Genomic DNA, 25,432 nt, shown 5'->3' with positions numbered 1-25,432 from the left:
TGTGGCACTGATGGATGGGAGAAGACTCCCAGGAGGGTATGTGGCCACTCCACATCAAGGCTTCATGCTGCCAGGGTGTAGGGCCTCCCGGCGTGCCGGGGAAAGGATATATTCCCTGACAAGAGTAGGGTTTCAAGCAGCTCTTGCTTTGTTGTAGCTGTATGTATATGGGCCTGTGTTTTTCTCACTGTGTAGACACTCCAAAACCCTTTAAGAGTCACAGAGGAAACAGTGCAATCAGGCACAGACATTTCAAGCCAGCAGAACTCTCCAGGAGCTAAGCGTTAGCCACATGTTGGGGCACCATGGCTTCTAGACCAAAAATTACCAACACAGTTTTTTGTTTTATGTCCCTTTAGGAGAGAAACGGGAAGAGGGGAATAGCAGGGAGGTTATCCATCAAAAAGCACACAGGCCATTTGAACTGCATTCAGAGATTCAGCAAATATTGGTTTTGTCCCAGGTAGGTTGTCATCTACCATATGTTTTCAAGCTACATGGAATGGCAGAAGAGGGTGATAAAACCACTGAGATTAAATATAAGAGCTCATTTTTTGTGTATGCTGTTTTCTTTATTTGCAAATGTTTGTGGTTTCTCCCTCCTTAACTAGCTGTTTTCAAGAGCCTGTTAACTGGCTGAATCATTACTGAAGGGATTTAAATCAGCCAGAACTGAGTCAAAGCTACTCAGCAGCTCAGGGGAGGCAAGACAGGGAGAGTAAAAGGAGAGGCTAGAGACAGGGACTGCTGACAAATTCAATCTGTAGCTGCCCTTCCCAAAGGAGAAGGCTGGTCAGGAGCTTGAGTAAGTGATTTAGGAAATGCAGAGACCTACTGATCTGGGAACTGTTTCTTCTGCCAAGCCAAAGAAATTAATTGCTGCAGTGTGAATCCACCGAATGGCTGCACTCAAGGTCCTTTTTTCACCTCCTCTCATCTGAGCTGGAGGTCCCTCAGTCCCTGGCAGGGCACATCTGGTGGAGGTGGAGCATGGCTCAGCAGCGGTCCCCGACCAGCCCTGCATGCTCAGCACCCTGGGGACAGCCCAGGCCAGGCGCTGGCCATGCACTGGCACTTGTGGTCCCACTGTGGGCAATGTGCTGGGCTGCCCAGTGCAGCTTTCATTGTAGAAGCATCCCCTGCACTGAGAGACAGAGAGCAGGGTTACAAATTGAACACATTGAAATCCACAGAAGTCCTTGGCTGAATTTCCATTTCATACACTTATCCCATAATGATGGAGTGCCTTGCTCGGATACAGGCTTGTGATTAAGGATTGCCTTCAGGCCTTGTAAATAGAAGATCATTTTTATGATTGCAGCAGTGTATGAGCTCTTCATAGGAGAGGCTTTTAAAATCCAAATGGGTTCAAGCATGTGATATATTAATGTGGGTCTGCTTGCATCTATCTCAGTGTGCAAATTCCAATTTATTTTACTGAAGGCCATTTTGGTTGCAAAACTGCTCTGTGCTTTCTGTGAAAGTCTGGGAGACTTCCTCTGCACATGCACAGTGGTTGTTTGTCTGGAAACCTGGCAGTAGGTTACCTTTAAAAGCCAAAGTCTATTGCCAAAAATCAGAGTGCTGGCAGGTCTGTTGTAGTTCCTACATGATTGTTGAACGCAGCAAACAGCTTTTATATGCTTTCAATACAGGATTCCTTGTTTGCAGGACAGCATCTTCACACTGTTTCTGGCACTGGGAGCACTGCTGAATTACAGTGGAGTTGCAGAGCTTTGGAGGCTTCTCAGCAAATGATGGACCAAGAACCAGTCTCTGAGGATATTCTAAGAGCAACTTAATGTGAGCTGCCCAACTCAGGTAGGGCAAATTTGTCTTCCGTGAGCCACCACCACCAAGTGCCTTGGTGGCAGTTCTGCCTCGTGAACAGGCTGTACTTGGAGTACAGGGGACTGAGTCTCATCACTCGCATAGCACAAACCCAAACCACAAGACTTATCTTCCCAGGAGTCCAGACTTGCTCATTCACTCAAAACCCTGATGAAACAAATGTGGAAATCTCCATATAAAAACAAACACACAGCTATAAGACCTTGTGTTAATTCTCTACTGGTTTCCATAAGACAGGAGAGCTTTGCCAGTGCAGCCCTGCTTGTGCTGAGAGATGGAAAAGCTGAGCAAGCAGGCTCGAATGTTTAATTAATTTCAGATTACTGCTTCCTGCCTCATGGGACCTGCGGTTCTGAAACAGAACTTCCCTAGGATCTGCACTACCTCCTCTGAAACCCATGCTGGGAAGGATTAAACCTCGCCTTCCTCCCACACCCTTTACTCTGTTCTCCTCCAAGCTGGCTGCGACAATAATGTTTGGTCACTACAGTTATTATACGCTCAGTTTGCTTTACAGGCAAGAATGGTTTTTACAAGGTCTCTGTACCTCTGGAGCCAATGATGCAAAACCATACCCAGCTGTCTCCTTTGATAAAATAAAGAATTAAAGGTAGGTAAATTCAATGCTATTCCTAGCCAAAGCCTGCGATAGAGCAAGCAGGCACTCAGCAAGTGCAGTTTGATGCTGTTCAATGCTATACTCTGATCTCCTCCCATGTGCTCGTCCTATGCTATTCCCTGCCCTTCCCACCTTGGGTCAACCCAGAGGCAACAGCAAACTGCTTCCTTGCCCGATCAGTATCCCATTCTGGGCCAGAAAGTCACCTGTAAAAAAGCCTCATCACGGACACCCATAGGAGCAGTTCCTTCTGACGCTGTCCATTGAAAGCTGGTTCAGCTCTGAAGCATGAAGATTCCTTCTCCTTTTAATTTTTGATCCCTCTAATGTAAGCAAATTTACTTCATTATGTGGCCTTATCAAGAGTGTTCTTAAATATGGGCTTAGTTCTTATCATACATTGAAGTCCTACTGAAATCACCGGGAATTAAACACTTTCCTGAATTTAAATCATAATTATCTTCACCAACTGGACTCATGGCAGATACAGCCCAGCCAAGGGGCTTAGCCGAGGGAGAAAAGAAGGAGAATGGGTCAGTGGCACTGCACTTCCTGTGAAGAACTGCAATAACATATAGGATTATTTCAGATTCTTTTAATGATCTCCCTGCAATGTGAAAACCATGACAAAAATCTACACGTGCTGAGAAAGAGAAGTTTGGAAGTTACCATGTCTCACAGGGGAGTTCTATTTCCCAAGACTTGTTTTCTTTTTAAAGAAGTGACAGGACAGGAGGGTCTAATTTGTATACCCTGGAATATACTAGACATATCTATGAAGGCAGAGTGGGAGAGGGTTTTTTGGTTTTAGGGTGTTCAGAACAGGGAACTGATTTACAGCCATAGGTGCCTAGACTTTGGTAATTGTAACTGTTTGTTCCCCCTAGTATTAACCCTTTAAATCAGAGTCCCACGGTTCTTTGGATGGATAAAAGCAACTGGCCCTGGGAGTTCCTGGCTGTGCTGGCAGCTTGCAGTTCTGGACAAGGGCACAAACTAACACTCCCCCCAAATCATCCATGCTTTCTAACTACCTTCCTATTTGCCCCTTCCAAGTTTCTCCCGAACTTAGCTTGCACCTTGCTCCAACCTTGAATCAGACTGGTCTGAAGGCTGGGGGTGAGCCCAGACCAAGCGAGCCACAGCCACGATTTGTCACAAATATCACCTTCTGTTATTCGAACAGTGCTCAGTGGTAGTACTCAGGTGTTGAAGAAAGGGAAACTGTTTTTAATGCATGCAAGAGAGCATCCTTCGAACACATGAGCATTAAGTTTTTGTGATTATACACACAGGCTCCTAATTCTCACTTTGTGTCACAGCACAGGATATGTGTATGCACCAAAAAGTAAATACATTCCATTGCTTTTCCCCTAAACTAACATTTAGATTAAAAAAATTAGGCCTCCCACCACTAAACAGCCTATGTTTAAATGCTTTGCATCTGTTCCAAAATTCCAGCTGACAGTTTAATCAAAGCTCTTACAAATATAATTTCCAGTGCTTGTTGCCAGCTCTGATTGGTGTCATGTTCTTCTAGCAGCTCATCTCACACTGCGATGAACTAAAAGTTTTATGTGAAACATCCGCTTTCACCCCTATTTATTGCCCACTGATGATCAGTCTGATGCAAATTTCCTTGTGACAATAAGGGAAGCTGGAGTAATGAAGGGAGGGCTCTGATGTGCAATATGGAACTATATGATGGAGCAAACAAACAGACCACTCATATTGATTGCCTCATTAGATGTCTCTTGGAAAAGCATGATGCTGGGTATAAAAATGGCTTCTTTTTTTTTCTGAAATGTGTGAAAAATCAGCCAGAAATGCCACAAGGATCATTTCTTGAATATTGTTACCATTGCCATAAAATTGCAAATGCATCTTGAAGGCTAGGTGCAGTACAAAGGTGTTCTACAGCAAAGAACCAGTTGGTAGGCAAGGTCTGAATGCAGGCTGCAATTGTTATAAGTGACCTTGTCTGAGCAGCTGCTGTGAGACCAGCTGAAGATCTTGCGGCTACAAAGGAGAGATGTGGAACTGTAAAAATGAAGGAGAAACCTGAAAACACTTCTACCAGCTGAAAATCCTGCAGTGACCATATAGCCCTCTTGCTTGCTGTCCTTTCTGCTTCTCTTACATTTGTCTGACCTTCTCTTTGCGTATTCCCAGCACAATCCAGAGTTGCCTGTTAGCCCTTGCTCGCCCTGCGCCCAGCGCTGCGTGCCTGCAGTGTGCACTTCTTCAGCAGCAGTTTCAGCCCCATCTCTGGGATCTCAGGGATTTCCACATCTCTGCAAAATCTGCGAGCTGCCTTTAGCAAGCTCTTTTCAGCAACAGTTACTCATGTCAAATGACATTCCAGCGTTTAGGGTTAAACTAAAAATCCAACTCTGGCATTTACATTTTGCAAATGATTTTTCCATGAGTGATTAAGCCACTCTTACTGATGCTGTGCAAGACCGTGCTGCTGGACGACCAGCAGGACCGCAGAGGATGGATGGTATTGTGATGTCCCACACTGATGTCTCCCAGCGTTTGCAAACACCCTGGGCAAGGGTAATTTACACTTTAAAAGAGCCATCACTGCCTAATAAATATTAGACATCAGTCACACTGCTGAAGGAAGATCTCTTGAGCTGTTGGAGGCTTTTTTCTTCTTTCATACATTGTATTTAGTAGATCATGACATTCAGTGCATTGAAAACAGATTAGGGAAATTAATGAAAAGGGAAAACCAACCCAGACTAATCTTTTCCTTTCCACAGAAGGCAGAGAGTCACAGTATCACTTTCATTAGCATTAATGTCAGTTGATGCTTTTAATTGTTCTCTTTTGACATTTCAATTATATGTTTTATGTATATAAATGTCAGCTTTGGGATTGTCCAAAGTTGGATTTTTGTAGAGACTGTCTTCAAATATTCATTATTTATCAGTACTGTTTTTCTAGTTATCATTCTGTCTCTATGCACTACAAGTCTTCTTTTAATGTTGGTGAAATTTCTGAATGTTCACTGCCATTTTTTTCTTCAAGGTTCAAAACAGTCCATTTGGCAGGAAAAAAATGTATATATTTTTTATCAAAACTGCTCCTAACACTTCTCATTGGCTGGTGTAGTTTAAGTGCAAAAAGCCAAAAATCATCTTGCAAATGAAAGTGGTTTTTAGATAAACAATATTTTTCCTTGGAAAATGTGGTGAAGGAAAACAAAGAAATATTGAACTGGAGTTTTATTTTAAATTCTATTCAAAATAATTCCTGCAGCTCTGAGAAGTCTACACAGCATTACTCCAAAATAAATGTAATGCATTCCTAAGTGTTTGACCCTTGTTCATTACCCTGCTGCCTAAAGGCTGAATCGAATGATCAGTTCAGCTATTATTTTTCATGCTGACAAATGCTCAGCTGTGCTTATAACTAAAATAAATGCTTTCTTAAATTAGAGAGTGAGACAGTTCCCCTGAGGCATCCACCCCTGGTTTATGACTGTATTATGGCCAGGGGAGAAACCACTGGCAATGCTGCACATCCAACCGCCCTTGAATGCTGGGCATCTCTGAGGTCCACTGCCAGCAGCAGAGGGACAACCTCTTCCCTATCACCTTTCAGCATGCAGATATCACCAGATGCTGTTTCGTATTTGTAGTCCCTGGAGAAAGAGAGATTTCTGAGCTTCCAAATATTTCTGAGGTTGTGAGGCCACCTGGGTCTGCTCTGGGTCCTTCGGATGCCGTCAGCACCAGCCAACAACTCTGTCCATAAAGCTATCAGCAATCTGTGTAATGTCTCTCATGAGTAAATCACGTCAGCCCACAGCGGTGACCAGTGTCTGGATGCATCTCAGCCTGGCTAATGCCCTGTGTTGCCCTCAATGAGCATTTTGACACCACTCCGAGCCTCCACTTTTCAGGAGACTTCTGCTAATGAAAGTCATGCTCATCCATGCTTGTAATCTTGATGTTGCCTCTCCTGCTTCCCCTTCACCTACCCCTTGCAGTCATGTCCTGCCCATCAATTCCCACCTCCACTGTGAGCAGTGTCCAAACCACCTCCCCTACCGCTTTGTCCTTCACTATTCCTCACCCCCTCTCTTTATTTCTTTATTCTAGATTTCACTATGCAAGGGGCATTTCGTGCTCCTGAAAGAGCTATTGTCTGTTCTGCTAAAGGATTTTGTCAGAGCAAGAGGTACGGATGGAAGATCAAGCTCATGTCCTAAGCCGCCCAATGGATCCAGCTAAAAAACAAGAAGTAAACAAAAGATCACAAAAATCTCACTTTCTTCATCATACACCTGTGCTGAGATTGATCTAAAAATATTCCTCGCAGAGCAAGAAGTCTAATGCATGCGTCGGTTCACAGCAATCAGTGCTTGCCTCTAGCCCTAGAAGGAATGTTACTGGCTTCCCAGCGCATCAGGAAACAAACCTAGATGTGAATTTTACAGAAACACAAACAGCAGAAAAAGTCATGATTGTTTTCTCTGGGCTTTTGCTGACTGCGGGAGTTATGCTGGACTCCTGGGAGAGGCCAGCTGGGAAAGGACTGCACTTTAATCCCACAAGCAGTGGCCAAAGCTCTGCTTCCTAAGTTATTAATGAACAAGCTCTCTGCCTGCAAAGCCTTTCCCATTGCGTGGGGCTGGCCCACCGCTGCGTCCACCAGAGTTTCCACGGCAGAGGTGGGAACATGCTTTTTAACCTGCTGTTGTAGAGACAGCTGGAAATGTGCTGAATTCCTTATCAGCTATTCTGTTTAAAGCCAGAGTTGTGTCCTCAGCCTCTTCCTTTCAACTACGTTCATCTTTCATTACCAGGATCAGAGGCATCTCTCCATCTTCAATCCCACTTGCCCTTGCCTGCAGGTCCAGTGTGGCCCATATGGCACTCTATACCTTCCAGCCCAGGAAGAGGAGATGTTGGAGGAGAACTATGAGGTATCTGCAAGGCCAGCTACAGCCTCACAGGTTGCACATTCAGGAAAAAAAGCCTCCCCATAAACCCATGTGGAAAATGCAGCACGTAAAGCACTGACCTACAATCTCCACTGTGCGCTTGCGAACCTCAGTGATTTCTTGGCCCTCCTGTCCCTCCTTTCTGCACCTGAGGGACACAAACAGGCCATATGTGATGATATCGCACAGGCCACAGCTTGTCTTGCATGCAAGGCTTGTCCGCTGCAACTCCAAGCGCTCACAATTTGCAAAGCCGTCAGTCTGATGGGGCCCATACTGTTCCTATAATGACTTTCTTTAAATAAGTTGGCTCAATGGTATAGTCACAGCAATGATGAAGGGTTGAGCTGATATTGGATGATATTTGCTGAAGACAAGATTTTCACTCAGGTCTCATCATCACCATGTTTTGCAATAGCCACATGCTGATCCAACTGGAAACACAGAGAAAACACCATCGGTTGGACCCATCCTGTGGAAAAAGCTCCAATTTTCTGTTTTAATCTCTGAACTGCTGCACTGAAATCCACTGAAGTAATCTATAATGTTTGGGCAAAAAATGTTGTTGAAGGGAAAAAAAAAGCCTACAAGTTGTTTTCACGCAGGAAAAGGTATATGATCTGTCAAAAGGGTTATTTTTTTACAAATTATTTGTCTGGTTTTGATGCTGAACAAGAATTGCATTTCTCTTCCTGACATCTCATCACAAACTGAGTGCTGAACTGAGGAGCAGTTAAGTGAACTAGAGCAACTGAACTACTGCTGCCCCGGTTTATCAGCTCTCATTTCTTAAACTCCTAGCAGATGAAGAGAAATTAAATTAAATTAAATTAAAAACACCAAGAACAACAACAGCTTTCATGTCCATCTATGTTTCTTCCTCCCATATTTTTCTTATACTCAAAGAAAGGAGTAACTTTTCTGCTTGAAAAGAGCCCAGGATGCATTCACTTTTCAGTTTTTTTAAATAGAGATTTTACCTTTCTCTTTGCCTTTCTAATTTTACCTATATGAGTAGAACAAGGTAAACATTGCACAAGAATTGTTCTTCCAATTTTTAAAACCTGTTCGGTGAGCAGCATCCATGGCTGGGCTTCCCTACTGGCTTTTTCGCTGTAGTATCTCCTGTCACTCTTCCAGCTGCTGCATCTTCATCAGTGGAGGCTCAGGGCACCAGGCAAGCATCCTCCCCTCTCTGTGCTTTTAATCAGTACGGTGTCAGTTCTGCACTGTACCTCCAGCTATCAACCCACAAAAGGTGGGGCCATGGAGTGGGAAACTGGTGGGTTTAATTAATAATAAGTAGAGGAATATGGAAAAATGGACTGGGGAAAAAACATCTAAACACATTTGTCATCCTCTGTTGATATGAGACTTCTTTTCATTGCATGTTTTCCTTAGTGAAATGAAAGTCCAGAGGGGAAAAAAATTGCTTTACGAGTCAAGCAAAATGTATTGTGTGACCCGCACTGAAATGGTTTGGTTTGTTTTCAGATTTTGAGCCTTTTTGACCCCTTTACTTAAAAAATAACCCTCAGTAATTTTCAAGATGGAAATATTTCCTCTGGAAAAATTCAAAATGAAACATCTTGACTTCTTCCAATTTTTCCTCTGAAATCAGTCATTCACAGATAATTCTGACTGCCTGAGGAACTGCAGTTTTGTTTAATTTAGTAGAAATTAAGTCTCTCAATCTCATCCCCCCCCCCCATAATATCATTTGGTTCTAGAAACAAGTGGATTTGCTTATCACAGATTAAAAAAGAAAGACTCCCAGGCACATTAACAGAGAAGTAGCACTGGGGAATGTATCGGATGATTGTTTTCCCTCTGGCTTTTATATGTCTGGCAGCAGCCCTGGAGTGAATCAAATTCTGTCAGTTATTGGACCGTGATGAGAACTGATTCAAGCACATGCTTCAGTGCTGGATTGGGGCCTCAGGGCTTGGACTTCTGATTTAAGAAGCATTTAGCAGCAGTGATTGGAGTGATGAAGATGAGGGCGAGGGGACAGTTCCACACCACCGTATTGCTGCACCCAGATTTCACTTTTGGGTCCCAGTGTCCAAGGGCATGCAGAGCACAAGGGCCTCGCTCTGCCTCCACGCTGCCCAAGCTCCCGATTGAAGATGAGCTCTGGCTCCAAGCACTCAAAAATAATGGTTTATGTAAATGTGCTGCTTTTATTAAAAAGGGAGGGGAAAAAAAGTAGGCTTGCAAACATCGCTGAATGGCATAATGATAGGTAATTTACCAGAGTTTTCAAAGCCGTATTACAATGCCTATCTTAATTGTGATAAATTACTTCAAAATGAGTGGGTGTCAAATGAATTGATTGAAATAGCATAGAATTACCACTTTCAAAATCTCCTTTAATCATGGACTTTTTTCTAAAGTTTTTGCGTCTTATGAGGTTTTCAGTCTACAAACACCCCCTGGGAGCACACTCTGACTTCTTTTCTCCTCCATTTCTCCTCACGCAACTCCAGCCTTCCAGAGGCAGCTGCTGAGCAGAAGGACAAGGTTTTCTCTATTTCTTGAGGAAGTTTTTGTCTCTGACTTGAGAAACTGTTAAAAAGATCTGGTTTTTGGAGGGGGGAGGCTAAGCACTGCCTTCTCCCATGGATCCATATTTGGCACTTTGTTTTCCTTCTCCCCCTCATGCCTTTCCTTACTCTATCTCCCCTGTACCTTTTTCTTGTTCCATTTGGAAGCAGGAGCCTACCCATGCTCACGAGAAGCCGTGCTGTCAGGCATCTGATCTCCCCACTTAACAGGGTTTGCATGGTTACCTCTCCGGCCCTTTGGAAATCTTGCCCAGTGTCCTCTGGGTTAGTGCTTAATAACCCACTAATCTGTCAAAAAAGGTGGCAACAACAGCCTGACTTGAAAGAAAGATGTTTTCCAAGCTGTATGAAAATGCCTGTGGATCAGCCAAGCCTAAATTAAGACCCACGTTTTGGGTCTGTCTTGTAACAAGACCTCAACTCTGAGCCTCTTGATGATGACTTGCAGCAACTGTCTGCTCTGAGCAATTCAAAATTGACTAAAGTATAAACACATGAAATGCTAAATCAGAACCCCCATAAACCATCACTCTGAACTCTTTGAATACATATTTTTCCCTTTCCAGGTGCATTTTTTTGCTTATGGAAAGCCCTACCTTTTGGACAGTAAAGCGACACTGTTCACAGGAAATATTTGAGTTGAAAACCCAATTTCTCAGCAAAACAATTCAAGGACATAAATATATTCAGAAGACTTTTCTTTGGAGTCCTCCTACCTCTAGCATAAGTCACTGCAGCCAAATAGTCAGAGAACCGTAGCCAAGTAACACAACCCACTGCTGCTGAGCAGGGACCCAACACAGTAAAGTCCTGCACTTTCGTTACTTAAAACACACCTCACAGGTCCTCTCAGCTGGGAAGCTGCCTACAACTCAATTTGTCGTCCTGTGAAAATGAACTTTTGTCTGTTTTGCCCTTTCCCCAGGCAGTTCAAGGAAGGCAACCCGTGAGACTAAAATTAGCTCTGGCTTCTCTCTGCACTGGGTTCTGAAAGCATCTCCTGAAGAGCACATTGCCTGCCGAGACAGCAGCAGGTGATTCAGAGAAGGGCAATTTATCATCATGCCTATTCTTGGTAACAGAAGGGATCAATTTTCTTCAACATTCCTGTAATGTAGAACTTGCAAATTGAAGGTGCCAGGTTGTGCCCTGCTGGAAGGGAAGAATCTACAGGACTCTGGAGTGACAAGTCTGCTGGACTATGGACTACAAAACTCTTTTTTTTAAAGATTCCAGTGCATTTTTAGTGATTTTGGTTGAAGATTATTTTCTCTGTATGTAAAATCTGAGCTTCTCTTTCCATAGAGCAAGATTTTGAGCTGAAATGGAGCACATCACCAGCTAAGGCATTAAAGCAATGACATCTATTGCCAGCAAACCTCAGATATCATGTGCTGGCAACACAATGAAAGCATTTCACGTGGGCTCTTTGCCAACAAAATATGTCCAAATCAATCATGATATCTAATGTGTTACCGGCCACCATCCTGGAATCCTCTTGCACACAGCAGTGCCAAAGACTGATGGATCAAATCCTATCTCGCCAAATCCAGCCACTGGAGCTTCAAGGAGGACATGACAGAATGGCAGCAGTCCTTCCTCCAGCAAACAAAATAAATAGTCAGATCTAATAGACACCATCGGTAATTAGATTTTGCACACTAAGATATACTGTATGTGTGTATCAGGCCAAAGCAGCACAGTTTCCACTTCAAAACACTGAAAATCAGATTTTTCTTAACTGAAAGCTGTGTTCAAAGTATCCATGTGCGAATTTTTACTTTACTAAAGCCTTTCGAACTGTGGCATATGAAATGATTTAGAAGCCAAATCTCACAGAGCCATTCAGGCTATATTCTCTGTGCCAGTAACTCTTTAGTCTTTCAAGGCTGTGAATTCCCAGCTTGTGAAGTTAATTCCAGTGAGTTCTCATTCTGAAGTTTCTCTTAGCCCCGAACTGCCAGTTAACAAGCTCACAGCCAGGGTTTGTAAGAGGATGAGACCTGCTGCAGCTGGAGCTTTCAACAAGACTTTGCAGTCATGCAACTGCGAAATTTCATAGAGCTGCTGCAATAGGCACAGTGTAACTCACTTGGCAATATATGATCTTCAGTTTCCATAATTTAATTTTGAAAACAAGACCCAAAGTGCATATACCTAGCTAGTCTCTCTTCTGGAACATCGTAATATGCTGACGTGTCAGCAAGTCTATCAGTGGAGAGAGGTTAATGCCCCAGCAGAAAAGATGCTAATACCAAAATAACAATGATCCGCAGAACTCTGAAGAGCATCACAGAGCAGGTGGGTAACCCAAAGGGAGGTGCTTGCTTCTTTTGGTTTCTTTCACCAAGATAGTGTTACTCTCTTCCTATCAATGATGACAGTTGTTTTCCTTGCTCTCCTCCTAGGGATTTGCAGTGTCAGATGCACTGATTGAACTAATGCAGGTAATTTATATGGAAGTAAAATGGAATGAAAAGTAAAGTAACCAGAAATTAGATTATTTTTCAAGGTACATTTAACTTACTGTGACATTTGAGAGCATGAACCTGTAACAGAAACAAGCAAGGCCCATTTGTCTGAGAGTTTAAATATTTAATTCCCAGGAAGACATACACAATTTTTCAGATTATAATAATTATTTTAGACTTGATCAGCAAGAGAGAAAAGCTTTGAGCTGACATAATAAAAAAGTCTAACAGAAAAAGTAATGACAAATTGGCTGTGCCCTGGAAAACCCTGCATAACTGCAAGGGGCAAGCTGCTTTGGAGGGGGATGGCAGGAATGGGGCTCAGGGGACCTGGTCTCTCCTCCTCATTCTGCTAATGACCTATTTTGTAGCCACAGGCAAATCATGCCATCTGGTTGCTTTCCTTTCCAACTTTCCTTTTATTTAGAGTATAAGGTATTTGGAGCAATGGCTGCAAAGACTCCAGGAGTACTTTCCTATGTATCAGAGTGGAGCTTGAGCTGGGCCCTTCATTAGGCCTCCAGTCTTGAGATTTGGCAAAAACAGGCACCAGAGAGACAGCTTTTCATTAAGTTGCTTTTAATTACCTTGGCACTAATTGGCATAAGTCTGAAATGAGTCCTTGGAGACTTATTCATCTTATCCCTAACCCTTCTTTGATGCTACCCCAGTGTTGACAGCAGTGAAATATATGGGTGCTCATCACCTTAGGAAATGTATTTCACAGTGCGCCTTGGCCTGCATTATTGGTGAGTAAATGTTAGTAATTTGAACAATGACACTTCAACCTGGGCTTTCAAAGAAAATATCCTTTCAGTATAAATGTCGCAAAGGAAAGATGTGTTTTCAGTGAGGCCCTATGTGCAGGTGAAGCCTTTCTTTTGCTTTCTGTGATGGCTCATTCAGGTCATTCCTCCCATCGCAGGTTGGAAAGATGTCATGCAAGGTCAGCCTGGACATTGAAGGAAACTGCAATGCCATTCACAAAGAGCTTCAGACCATCCTGAGGACAGGCCATTGAGGTGAGAGCCATGTAGCAGAGGGGCCATGCCATCCTCCTAGGTTTGCGATGAAGTTGGAAAGCTTCTGGACAGGATCCTAGCCTTTATTTAGCTGCCTGTGAGAGCTAGGGGCAGGATTTAATAAGCTAGGAGGTCAGCCTACCTTAGCGGACTGGGTAGGCAGGAGCAGAGAAGTGTTGGACAGATAAAGTCCTGCCAGGTGGCAAGGTCAGGACTTGCAAGCTGCTTCACTCGAGTGTGTTAGCTGCAACACAGAATTGCTGTAGCATGTGAATCTGCCCTGGAGAACTGGCTCCTACCTGATGATCAAACCGCAGTGGCCGTCCCTGAAACACTGCGGAGCAGACAGAGAGGAGAGAGCTGTCTGTCCCCAAAGAAGGAGGAAAGAGTGATTTTCCTCCCACGCGGCATCGTGAGGGAATGAATTTTCATATCACATATGAGCTTTTCAATTGCACAAGGTTAGTGTTAGACTGAAGGGCAGGAGGGCAGAGGCTCACAGCTGACAGAAGCTGTTTTGCCTTGGGCAAAACAAGGCAAGGGCTGGTAAGAACAACAGATATCATATCAGCTCTTAGGGTTATTTTGGCTTCCTCTAATTATTAGCAAGCAGCAGCAGATTCATACATTGTTTCAAGCTCTAATGGTCTCTCTCTTAGTCAGACCATTAAAAATAATATCTCCTGTGCTTCTTCAAGGGAGATTTATATAGATAATATTATTTGGGAGTAATTAGGAACAGGAATTAAGTTTGAATAAATTAACTATCTGCAATTATTTTCCCTACATTCAAACCAAGCCTGAATGCTAATCTGAATATTGTTCTGCTTAGTAACAATGAAAAGCAAAATGTTTTTATTTAAATGATCTAATCCAGATTTCTTAACCAAGGTCTGTGCTTCATTGTGCAGAGCTTGTTACCCAGAGTCCACTGATAGGTCAATTTTGCATATCAATATTCCTAGGATCAGATTCTTAATACATGGAAAGACACATTAATTGGAGAAAACCAAAAGGGAAAAGGACAGTGCAGTAGTGAAGGCAGCTCTTAAGAGAGAATTTTAGAGCTTCTGAGGAGAGAGAAAATACCTGATAAGTTAGATTTAAACAAAATTAATGAATGACCATGTTTTCTTTGGAAAAATTAGTCATTTTATCCCTAAATCTATCACATAGAATCAATTGTTCCTTCCACCACTAAATGTGATCCTATTCAGTTTCACTTTGTCCTTTGATCAGTTAAATTCAGAAGCTAAATTCAATCACTGAATTAAGAAGGAGAGATTTTAACATTCATTAAGTAAAGAGCTTGATGCATGTTTAACTGTGGCATTTACTCCTCCTGGTTTCCCCAGTGCATTCCTACATCAGCGCGTTTTCAAGAGGGGTATAATTAATGTGCACTGATAAGGAAGGAGATGTCTTTAGTAGCACATTCAGAGGATGCATCCTTAGCAATCTGAAGTCAGTTCATCATGAGAGGAACAGCTCATTCGAAATCTGTGCTCCTAGGCCTTGCTGGGGTCTGTGCTGAAAAGGTCCTCCCCGACACCGCAGCCACTGTATATGGAGCTGATTGCAATGCCGAGCACACTAAAGCTAAAGTGACGGGCCAAGGGTTTGGACGACGTGTACAGAGGAAGGAATCACTTCACCCAACAATGATCTATACCATCTGCTGGCTTGAAATACAACGTGAGCCTAATACTGCATGGGGACCGCAGAGCCCAGATACAGACAGGTCTGCCGATGTCAATACCTGTGCAGACCTGGGGTCTTGTACTACATAAGCAGCGACAAGGTGGAAAAACCCAGAGGGACTGGGGAAGTAGAATCAGTACCATGGATTGCTGCTTCCCCAGGAAAATATTTTTACCAACCCCTTACATTTGCAAGAGGATCTGAGATAACAGCATTTGTTAAGGACCGAGCCTGGAGATCCCTTCTACATAATAATAATTGTTACAGTCTGCTCAAGTAGGACCACCTCTTATACACAGAGGAACAGGACACTTGAAACAGCAAGAAACTAATTTTAGCCTTTTTCCTTGACAGACAGTTAGAATTAATTCTGTGCTGCAACAGCAACAGTAGTAATTTGAATATATGTATAAAATAATCCTTTGCATTATCTAAATGATTAGAGCAAAGGCCACCATGTTTCTCCCTTTCTCACATTTCTAAAATGCTACTAAAAGCCATTTAGCAGGAAAATAATTTTTCTTGTTTTATTAATTGCCACCTCTTGTATATTTTACTTCTAATTTCCTTCTCAAATAGTCCATAGAAGGGTTTTTTGATGCAGTGAGTTTATTTGCAATCTCTTTGTGAACATTTCCAGGCAGCTGCTGAAAAACAAGTACACTGAATAGAGTGAGCAAAAGGCTAGGTCTAAAATAAAGAACAATAAAGCAGAGAATCAAAGAGAAGCAAGAACTCAGAGAAATTTTAGTCCATGTGCAGTAATGAAGGTTTCTCTTTTAAAATGATAAAACATCAACTCTTTTCAGGAGTAATATTGTGAATGCAATCAAAAATCTCATAAATTCAGCAAAAGCTAGCGAGAATTTTCTATCAGGAAAGAAAAGTCTGACTGAAAGGCAAAACTTTTGTTTGGAAGCATCGGTAGCCCTTGTCAGCATTAGTATCCCAACGGAGCAGCACTGCCTGCCGTGGGGCTGGGGCTTTGTGAGGCAGTCTCATGGCCGAGGTACCAGTGCTTTTGGGCTGAAACCCCTGGGATACGGTCAATGTTCCTCACTGGGAATAGACAGCAGGAGCACAGTCCTGAAACCTCCAGAGGAACTCCCAGAGAAGTGTCCTCAGCAAGGGTCATGATGCAGAAATAGGGGTGGAAAAGCCTACGAGTTGTTATTCTAGTGCATACATTCAGCATCTACCAAAGCCCTCCTGGACAGCCTATCCAGAGCGGCTGGCTCGGGCATTAGCTTCACAAGCACCATGTGGAAACTTCCCACGTGGGATACCTGCTCTCAGGGCCTCTTCAGTAGGGAGCATTGCCTAAAGGGTCTTGGCATTGGCCTCCCATAACCAACCACAAACAGGAAGGAAGACTGAAAATTTGTTTCTTGGATTTTCCTAATGGTGGGGACAGATGGTGTCTTTTGGGCCCAGATGGAGCATTGAAAGATGTTACTGCCACCTCCCAGAATATGAGAGGTGCATTCATATTTTTCCTTTTAGATTAAAAGAAGAGGCATTGTCCATTTTTCCCCCTTTTATGCCACTTTTCAAGGGCTCTGGACATTTAGCTGAGCAGAACTTACAACTAGAAACCAGGTTTGGAAAAATAATCTTCATTCAGAGACTTCTAAGTGAAGACTGAAGCTTTCAGGAAGCATTTCTGCCACTCAGCCCAACTGAACACTATCATTTGTCTGATGACACCCATATGTTTATTGGTATTACACATCTCCAGCCCCATCACTCTTCCTTGTACCAGCTATCCATTACAATGATACTGCTCAGCTATTCACATACAGTTTGATTTATAACCCACTAAAGTCAAAGGAAAAACCTGTCTTCAATTTCAGTGATTTTAGGATAAGCTCCTAATTTCATGCTTTGTCCAAGAAGCCAATAAAATGGATTTGAGAAGGGCTTTTTTCCTTTGAAAATGAATCTTCTTTAAACTACTTCAAGACACAGAATTATTTCTAAAATGTCCCATAATAGAAATAACTGGGATACTTGAAATAAGTGGATTTTACAGTAATCAGATTCTTCAGCCTGGCTTTTTATCCTGTTTATCACCCTGTGAACTTCTCCATCATAAACAGAAGCACTTAAAAATAGAAAAATAAGTCACTGTCAACAAGCTCAGAGGATCTCAGTGATTCGCTGTAATTGTACAACTAGTGCTTAACGTTGCCTGAATATCACTGCACCTTCCATGTATTTATCTGAGTCAATTACTAGGTGCGCCGACAAACTGAAAAATATATTCCAAACACAAATGTGCCACAGTGCCAAAACATAACAATTGCTGCCGAAATACTCCCCAATCTGCAGTCCTGATTCCTCCTGACTGACAGGGAGATGGATGGCAGGGTGGCTCTCTCTGCCTTGTGATGGAATGAATCCCACATCAGCCAAGTGTCCTTTTGTATTTAAATGGGCTTATTTTTAAAGAATTATCTATTGAAAATTCTTTATTGCAAAATGCAGCTTGCCAAAATAGATTGCACGAAGGGAACAATTTGTATCCACAAATGTCCCATTTTGAAAAATTCCCAAGGAAAAAATGTGACTGACATGTCAAAACAGCCCACCTGGCATCTGGAGAAGGAGGAAAATTATTTCATTTTTCCAGCTGAATTCACTCTGCATTTTTAAATAGAGGTAGTTTTCTAGGAAAACAAAAATAAAAGTTAAAATTAGCACAGCATTCCATCTGACCCCAAACAAGTAAGTTTGGTGATTACAGTTCACAAAAAAATGGATATTTGAAGTGTTCATCTTCTCTCACATTCAGGGTGGGAAACTACTGAGAAATCCTAAGAGCTCCTAGAGGAAATAGGAAATCTGCTTTCCATTCTGCTCTGCTTGAAATATAAGCTTTACACCATAACTGAGGCTTATATAGTGAGGATGGAATTGCTCAGTGAAATAGGCTCTATAGAGCAGGCTTATCCTTTCCTAGAGATGTGAACATTGAAACTTTGTCTCTTTCCCATGTTTTCTACTCATCCTAATTTAGGGTTACGGTTCTGGTACAGTCTGTTTGCTTAGTCACCACCCTGCTGCTCTGCCTCCAGACAGGATACCATTGCCCTCTACAGTGTAAAGTCCATGGATTTTTTACATCTTCTTCCTGAAAATTTCAATGAAACTTGATTTTTCTCCATCTTTCTTTTTTAATTTATTTTTTATTTAATGTATTTATTTTATAGCATTCATTCAGGAAACAGAAGTAATATCATACGATAGGTGTACTAATGAACAACTGGAATTCATTAAGCGAACACAAATACATTGATCAAACAAGTTTGTGAATAACCCAGAGATTGAAACATGTTTGCAGAAAAGATCTATTGGACAGTTATGAACAAACAAATTAGTAAAATTCTAAAACCAGATCTTGAATGTTAATGATGGAAAGAAAAACTGTAATCCCATCAATAAGCCATTAACCGCAATAACATGCAATTGTTCCCAGCATCTTGGCTAGTTATTTTTGTGCTGTTCACATTCTTCCCTTCAGCTCATCTCAGTGTAGATGTGAATTGGACATTTTATCTGTATGGATCCAAATGCCTTGGTAGCCACTGAGTACCTTGCACTGCCAGGCACCTGAGCTCTGTTCTTCAAAGCCTGGCATTGCTCTGTGGAAGAGATGAAAAAGCTATCTCTCATTAAAATATCCTATTCTGACGCTTTCAGATTAAAATGCATGCATTTTTTTAATTCTGAAATGAAATGGCTTGGTTCTATGTACAAATAGCTTCTGAAGTTTGAAACTCACATAAAACATTGTATTTGAACCACAATGTTTCCTTTTTTATGTTTAATTCCTTTCTCCTTCAGAATGAAAATAAAATAAAATTTCCTACACAAAAAATCCAGTTCCTGGCCAAATCTAATAGTGTACAGACAGATGCTATAGCATTATGAAAAACCCAGATGTTCTCACAACAAGAGTATTAATTCCTAAAGATGTTTGATTTCAGGCAAGACTCAAGATAGATATTCTAGATATTCAAGATAGATATTCTAATGTGAATCCATCAACTGCACCAGAGATTTTTGTAGTAAATAATGTGACCTAAAACGGCACAAGTATCCAGTCAGTATCCTATGCAACACAGATCTAAAATCCTATTCTGGTGTCAGTAAAAGGCTGGTTGCACTAATGAGATAAGGTTCCATATGCTCTAGGGCAACAGAGAAATTACATTTAATTACAAGAGACCATCTCTGCTCATTGGATACAGCACATCTTAGATGAGAATAATTCACTTTGTTCATGACTGCATTGAATATGGAGAAGAGCAGCCCTGGCTGTTATCACAAGATGAAGAGAAATGCTCACTCATCGTGAGTCAGGTGCAGGTTTCATGCCTTATCTGCATATGAAATAGTTTGAAAAGAGCTTAAACTAAAAAAAGGGGACATGAAAAAGGTCTTAAATCTCCTTCCAGGAAACCCAAAGATGCTCATTGGCTCAGACAAAAATTCAGGAGATACACTTTATAGTAACTTACGTTTTTCATGCTTTTATTAAAGGTTCTCTGAAACACAGCGGAGAAATGTCACTGAGATTCTTCAGAACATAAAGCAGTGAACAATACTCAATTTGCAATGCCTGAAGGCAATATCTTCTGTGGTCTGATGGATACATCACTACCCATAAGTCAGAAGAAGGTGGTTTTATCACAACTTTGCCAGGAGACTACATCAGCTCGGGGTCATGCCACATCTATACTCTGAGGTATGTGACAACTATACTCTGACTCCTCCTTACTCTGAATATATACACCACATAGCACTGGTTTCCCAGTACTGGGGGTGCTTCTGGGTCCCACTGTAACATATTAGTAATAAATCCTCAGAGCACATTCATCAGTGTTATGTGGGGAGGGCGTCATGACAGGAGTATTAAGCTGCTGAATTGCAGCATGTCTGTGCTGTGAAAAGGTAAGAAAATAGAACTGACAGCAGCTCTGCTCTTGGCAAGGCAATGAGGCTGCCTTAATTAAAGCTAATTGTAGCTTTCCATCACATTAAATTGTAACACAATTTTTCAGGTTAGTCCATAGGCAAGTCGCACTAGCTGGTCCCCCTCTCCCACCTCAAAACATTAGATGACGTATTTGTTTTTCTGCCTGTACAATATGCAGAAACAGCCGCTCACAAATGCCTGCATGGACAGAATGCCCCAAGGGCTGTGTCAGCCAGACACGATCCCTGGGAACTGAGGTCTGCAGATTCAGACAGCAGCATGCTAAGAGCACATGGCAAGCACAGGTCCTGCAAGCATTGAGCAGGGCTGCAATCCTGCTGGATGGGCAGTGACATCCAGAAGAACTGAGCCCTGCAAACTAGGGAGGAAGAAGCTTAAGGCAGGTTGGGAGAAGAGGAAGAGTAATGCTGGTCTTCCAAGCATTAGTGCAAGTTGGATCTGTCATCTACCTCCTAAATAAGCAAGAGATGAAGGTTTGGGTCCACTCTCATCAATGACTTGATATGGGTCACAAGTGGTTCTAATAGAGATAGGGACTAATCCTGCAAATACTGAGCCCTTCTCCATGAAATCAGCGGGAGCTGATGGCATCTAGCACTACGCAGGGTCTGGTGTGGGTGTTATGGCTAATGAAAATGATCATTCACACCTGGTCTCTGAAGACAGCCCTCCTAGAAGTATGACTCTGGACCGAGAATCTGGCTCTGTTCAGGTTTTAATGTGAAGTGAGCATCTGATCTGTGCATCTCTTTGGGGCCGTTAGTTAGCTAAAGATCTGAGATACTTCCCAGGAAACGGAGTCAGTGCTAGGGTGGGTGCAAATGCTGCTTTACGAATGGGATCTTCTGTAGCAAAAACATATTCATGGTAGATCTCCACTTTTCATGGAGAATTTGGGCTTTTGCTGAAATACTTTAATGTCAAAAACCTTAAAAGGGTTTTTTTCTTTCAGCCAGAAACACATGGTGGTTTTCTAGGGTTTCTTCTTCTGCAAAGTGCAGAATAGGAAGAATGATTCATTCCCCATTGATACACAGAAAACTTTGTTTGAAGAAGCTCAAGATACCCTAACACCAGACACATCTAAAGAGTACCCGCCCACATCCCATTTCCAGCTAGTTTTGATTGATACCTATTCGCCTTATGGTGGGACCTAAATATGCAAGGCCACAGAGGATCAAAACACTGTTACTTATAAGACGGTATATTTTCCAGGCTTGCAGGCAATGTAATTTAAGACCAGAGAAACATCTGTTTGTTGGCAATTGCTGTTCATGGTCAGGCAGTTCTGTTCTGGCTCTGTCTGTGTTCCACATTATGCCTCTGGCAGATACTTTCTCCTCTTTGTGCTTCTGTATCAATGCTCACAGACCTGAGACAGGAATCCAGCCTAATTACAAGCATCACTACAGATCAGTTGTAGACTTTGCTTCCTGGTAGAATGGCCAGCCAAATGGACCACTTTGTCTTCATCCTGTGCATTTGATCTGTGGCCAAAAGTGAAATGTCAAAACAGAGAGCCATGACTTTTATTTAATAAAGGAAGCAGTAGGTGCAGCAGAAAAAGCATCTTGCCGCAGTTGCTCATTTGATCCACGGTGGTTGTGCATAAATAGGATTTTAAAGAGTCTGGGCAGTCCAGGGGAGGTCTTTGTCTGCAGTAACATCGGTGAGTGTCACCAGCAGCTTTTCCCTTATACTGTTGCCAAGAAGAAAACAAAATCAATCCCCTGACAATTGTTGCATTGACCCCATTTGAACTAGCCTGGAAGTCATTAACTAGCAGATTCTGAATGGGGGTCATTGCCACTCCCCGGAAACATTTCAAGGGGCTGGTTTTCCATCAAAGGCTAGTTTCTCAAAATCAGGATGTCCAAATAAAACTGTTTGCCTTGTTTCTTATCAGTTCTCCAGCTATTAATAGCATCTCTCAGAGGCCAGTGGGAATTGAAGAGCTCAAGCTGAGTGCCCTTCGCTGCCAAAAACTAATTTTGCAAGTTGCTTAGACCTTTCTATAACAATTCCCTGCCTGCCATGTGGGGATGAAAATCTTGTGCTGCTTCACAGGTTGTTTCAGCTTCTGAGCATTTGTACATTGTGTATTTGGCATGTTGCTTGAGTGAGACCTTTCCTGCAACAAAGGGATGTAGCTCATGGTCTGCAATGAGTAAGATTTTGGAGTGAGAATGTATGCATATTTCACTCTCACTTTGAAATGCCCCCAGTGCTCCTTGCTACCCCTTACATGGGCCTGCTCTGAAAGAGCCTCTACTGTGCATGCAAGTTATTTCTAGCCTTGGATTGTAACCTCTTTTGGCTGTGTAGTGCTGAAATGCATTTGTGGATGGATGGGAGCTGCACTGGACAAGCTGGGAAGGGCACTAGGAATGCCACTGTCATGGAGAGAATGTATTGCCTTCCTTCCTTAGAAAGGTGTCTCCATTAAACTTGCTAAAGAGCAATAGAAATGACAGTTAGCCCTTGAAACAGTGCCAGTCTGCTGACGGCCTCTAAGGCTGCAGTGGGGAGGTGTGGGGAGGTCTTGAGATTTATTCCCAGCTCTGCTGCTGCTGTACTGTGCAGGCAGAGATAAATTATTTAACCTTTCTGTGTCTTAGCTCTCCCACCATAAAACAATTACCCTTATAGTGACGTTCTAGGAGTGGTCTCAAGTGTCATGATATGGCCAAGAAAAAGTTCTCTTGGATGCTAAAAATACTTGTGGTATATGTCAATGTCAAGCATTCCCAGCGATCAGTGTTAGATGCTGCCCTTCCTCCTCTTTTTCTGCAGATGCAGGAAGAAAAATGATGCTTTAGACCACTACTAGCTGTAGACACAGGATGCAATACTGAGTTCCTCAGTCTGGTGGCCAGCATGGAAAAAAGATGTGTTGTTCTTCCAGGCCTGATCCTCTTACTGGGTTCATCTGAGCAAACTCTTCAAGCTGAATGAGCAAAAAGCTCTTCCCATGCAAATCCTACACTATCAAAAGCATTGCATCTGCTTCCTAATGAGATCTAAATCAACATGAAAAAAGAGTCTCCAAAATTATACTAGGCCAACCCAAGTCACTACTCCCTGCTGTCTCAAGCACTTGGATTCCTGTCTGATGCATTCATGGCCAAAGCATGTCAGCTTAATGAATCACATATGCCATTAGAGTCATATTAATTGTCTGCATGAGTGCTCTTACCTTGGCAAGTACGAAAGATTGAAAACATTAACCTACACGCCAGTGGAAAGATTTAAGTTCATGTGTTTCCCTCTGCCTTTGATTTGAGCCAGGAACATACACATGACCTGTTACAGTGGTAAGATGGTTTCATTTCCCAGCACCAAACATGCAGAGGATATCTGTCAAACTGCCCAAGCTGGTCCTGAGCTTTGTTTCTCTACCCATCCTGTCCCCTATTTGCTCGAGGACTTTTCTTTCTGCGCTCCCTTCAGTGACAAGGTCTTCAAAGCAAAGACTTTTTTCCTGGAGTTTATGGCAATCAGGAGGGGTCACCTGAGGACAGCAAAAAGGAGATCTAACAAGTTTTAGCATCAAATCTGTTTAGAAATCTGTAATTTTTTGTTTAATTATGAAACTGCCTTGTCTCTGGTTTCCCAACGTGGATGCATGATTTTTGCTCCTACTTTTAAATCACAGGCCCTCACTCTTTGAAAAAGCTCAGGCTAGGTATTCTTTAAAAGTTAAGAGCAAATCACTGTCACTTAACAAAATAACTTCAGTTTTAAACAGTCAAGAATAACTCTCAAAGGAACTGACTGGATAGTTTTAGTTTATTGATATCTCAATCAGGTCTTCCTAGCTGCTTCTGTGATTGTCATCAGGGAGTAAAAATTCACCAATAACTTCAATCCTGTCTGAAACAGAGTAGGAAATAAGCGTGAAGCATGAGAAGGTATAGTAAAGGAGTGTTTAATAGGATTGTGAAGCTGGACGTTACAAGAGGATCCATGAACAATCTTAGAGCAGAAGTGCTCCCAGAGAGATCAGCAGCATGAGCTTATCAGGATGAACAGAGGGGAAGGAAGAGATGGGATGCAGTATGAAACCCTTCAGGCAAAGGTGGCATGAGCCCTTTTGTGTTGGGAAAAGGTCTGCAAGTATGACCTGAAATGTCAGTGTATTGATTGCACTGGAGTGACTGACACATGTCAATACTCTGCCAAAATCATTGGGATTGAACTCAACATGCCAGGCAATGTATTCCCAAACAAAGGGGTTTGTCTGGATTCATCCCTTGCATTTATCTCCCTGGGGAAAAAATATTGCAGTCAATTTTCAGTTTCCTTTATAGTGTAGGAACCAAAAATAAATCTTAGGTGAAAGGTGGGTTTTAGACTGACATTTTTATGAGGCAATGAGTGTGTTAGAGGCCTAATCCTAGAATATGATGAAAGACTCTCGGACTCCTGAGGAGGGAAAACAGACAGGGCAGGCCGTCGCTCTCACCAAGCGTGGACAGGGGGAGAATGGTGTTGCAGAGCCCAGTGATTCAACCAACAATTACTGTTTTAGACATGAAAATTAGAGATTCAAAAAAATCTGTGAAGAAAAACACTGTCCATCATTTTTTACTCCATTCGTCATAGCCCATCTTACTCTCAGGAACTTCTAGAGATTATTCTGGGAACATACATGTGCCTCTCTGTGGAAAATAGCAATTATTATATGCTATGGGGTTCTACCCATCATTACTTCTGTATAAGTAGGCATGGTAAAGCTATTTCATTCAGCCTAGCAATTAAATGAGCCCAGTTGCTGGAACGTAGAGCAGTGGTGTGATGAATGACATACCAAGTGAACCTTACCAAGGGATTAAAGCAAACTTCCAAGTCATTTACACAAAGGTAGAGCACCATTTATTTTCTCTGTACCATATAATTACAAATAATCTAAAAACTGGAGAGGAAATTAAAGTGAAAAATCAAAGCTCTCTTTTGTTCTGGAAACAAAACAACAAAGAGAAATATTTTCCCTCTCAGCTCATTTTGGTTTCTGTACAAATATAGTCAGTGTGATAAACCTATCTGAAAGCTAAACATGATGGTATGCCAAGGACTCCCTCCTGAGTTTAGCTGTTTTGATCTGGGTCCTTCATTGGACTAAATTTTTAGATAATATGTCTCTAACTGCACGCTTAAGTTGCTCATGCAGTTTCCATAATAGCCTATGAAACTTAGGTAATGGAGAGAGCAGTTCAGAAAATGGAGAAACTCTCCCAGCAAG

General features: G+C 42.2%; 1 long non-coding RNA gene across 2 annotated transcripts; it reads left to right on the top strand.

Annotated features, from left to right (window-relative positions):
* The first annotated feature begins 9,786 nt into the window (after positions 1-9,786).
* LOC135329870 (uncharacterized) lies at positions 9,787-19,932 on the top strand. Of its 2 annotated transcripts, none has more exons than XR_010391519.1 (3): positions 9,787-12,295; positions 13,391-13,487; positions 19,734-19,932. It is a non-coding gene; the product is annotated as an uncharacterized LOC135329870 (long non-coding RNA). The 2 variants fall into 2 exon arrangements; XR_010391518.1 differs by lacking the exon at positions 9,787-12,295 and adding an exon at positions 12,310-12,441.
* The last annotated feature ends 5,500 nt before the right edge of the window (positions 19,933-25,432 follow it).

The sequence above is a fragment of the Dromaius novaehollandiae genome, chromosome 14, assembly GCF_036370855.1.
Source record: "Dromaius novaehollandiae isolate bDroNov1 chromosome 14, bDroNov1.hap1, whole genome shotgun sequence".
Classification (NCBI taxonomy): Eukaryota; Metazoa; Chordata; class Aves; order Casuariiformes; family Dromaiidae; genus Dromaius; species Dromaius novaehollandiae.
The sequence above is the reverse complement of the archived record's forward strand: the minus strand, read 5'-3'. Positions and strand labels throughout refer to the sequence as shown.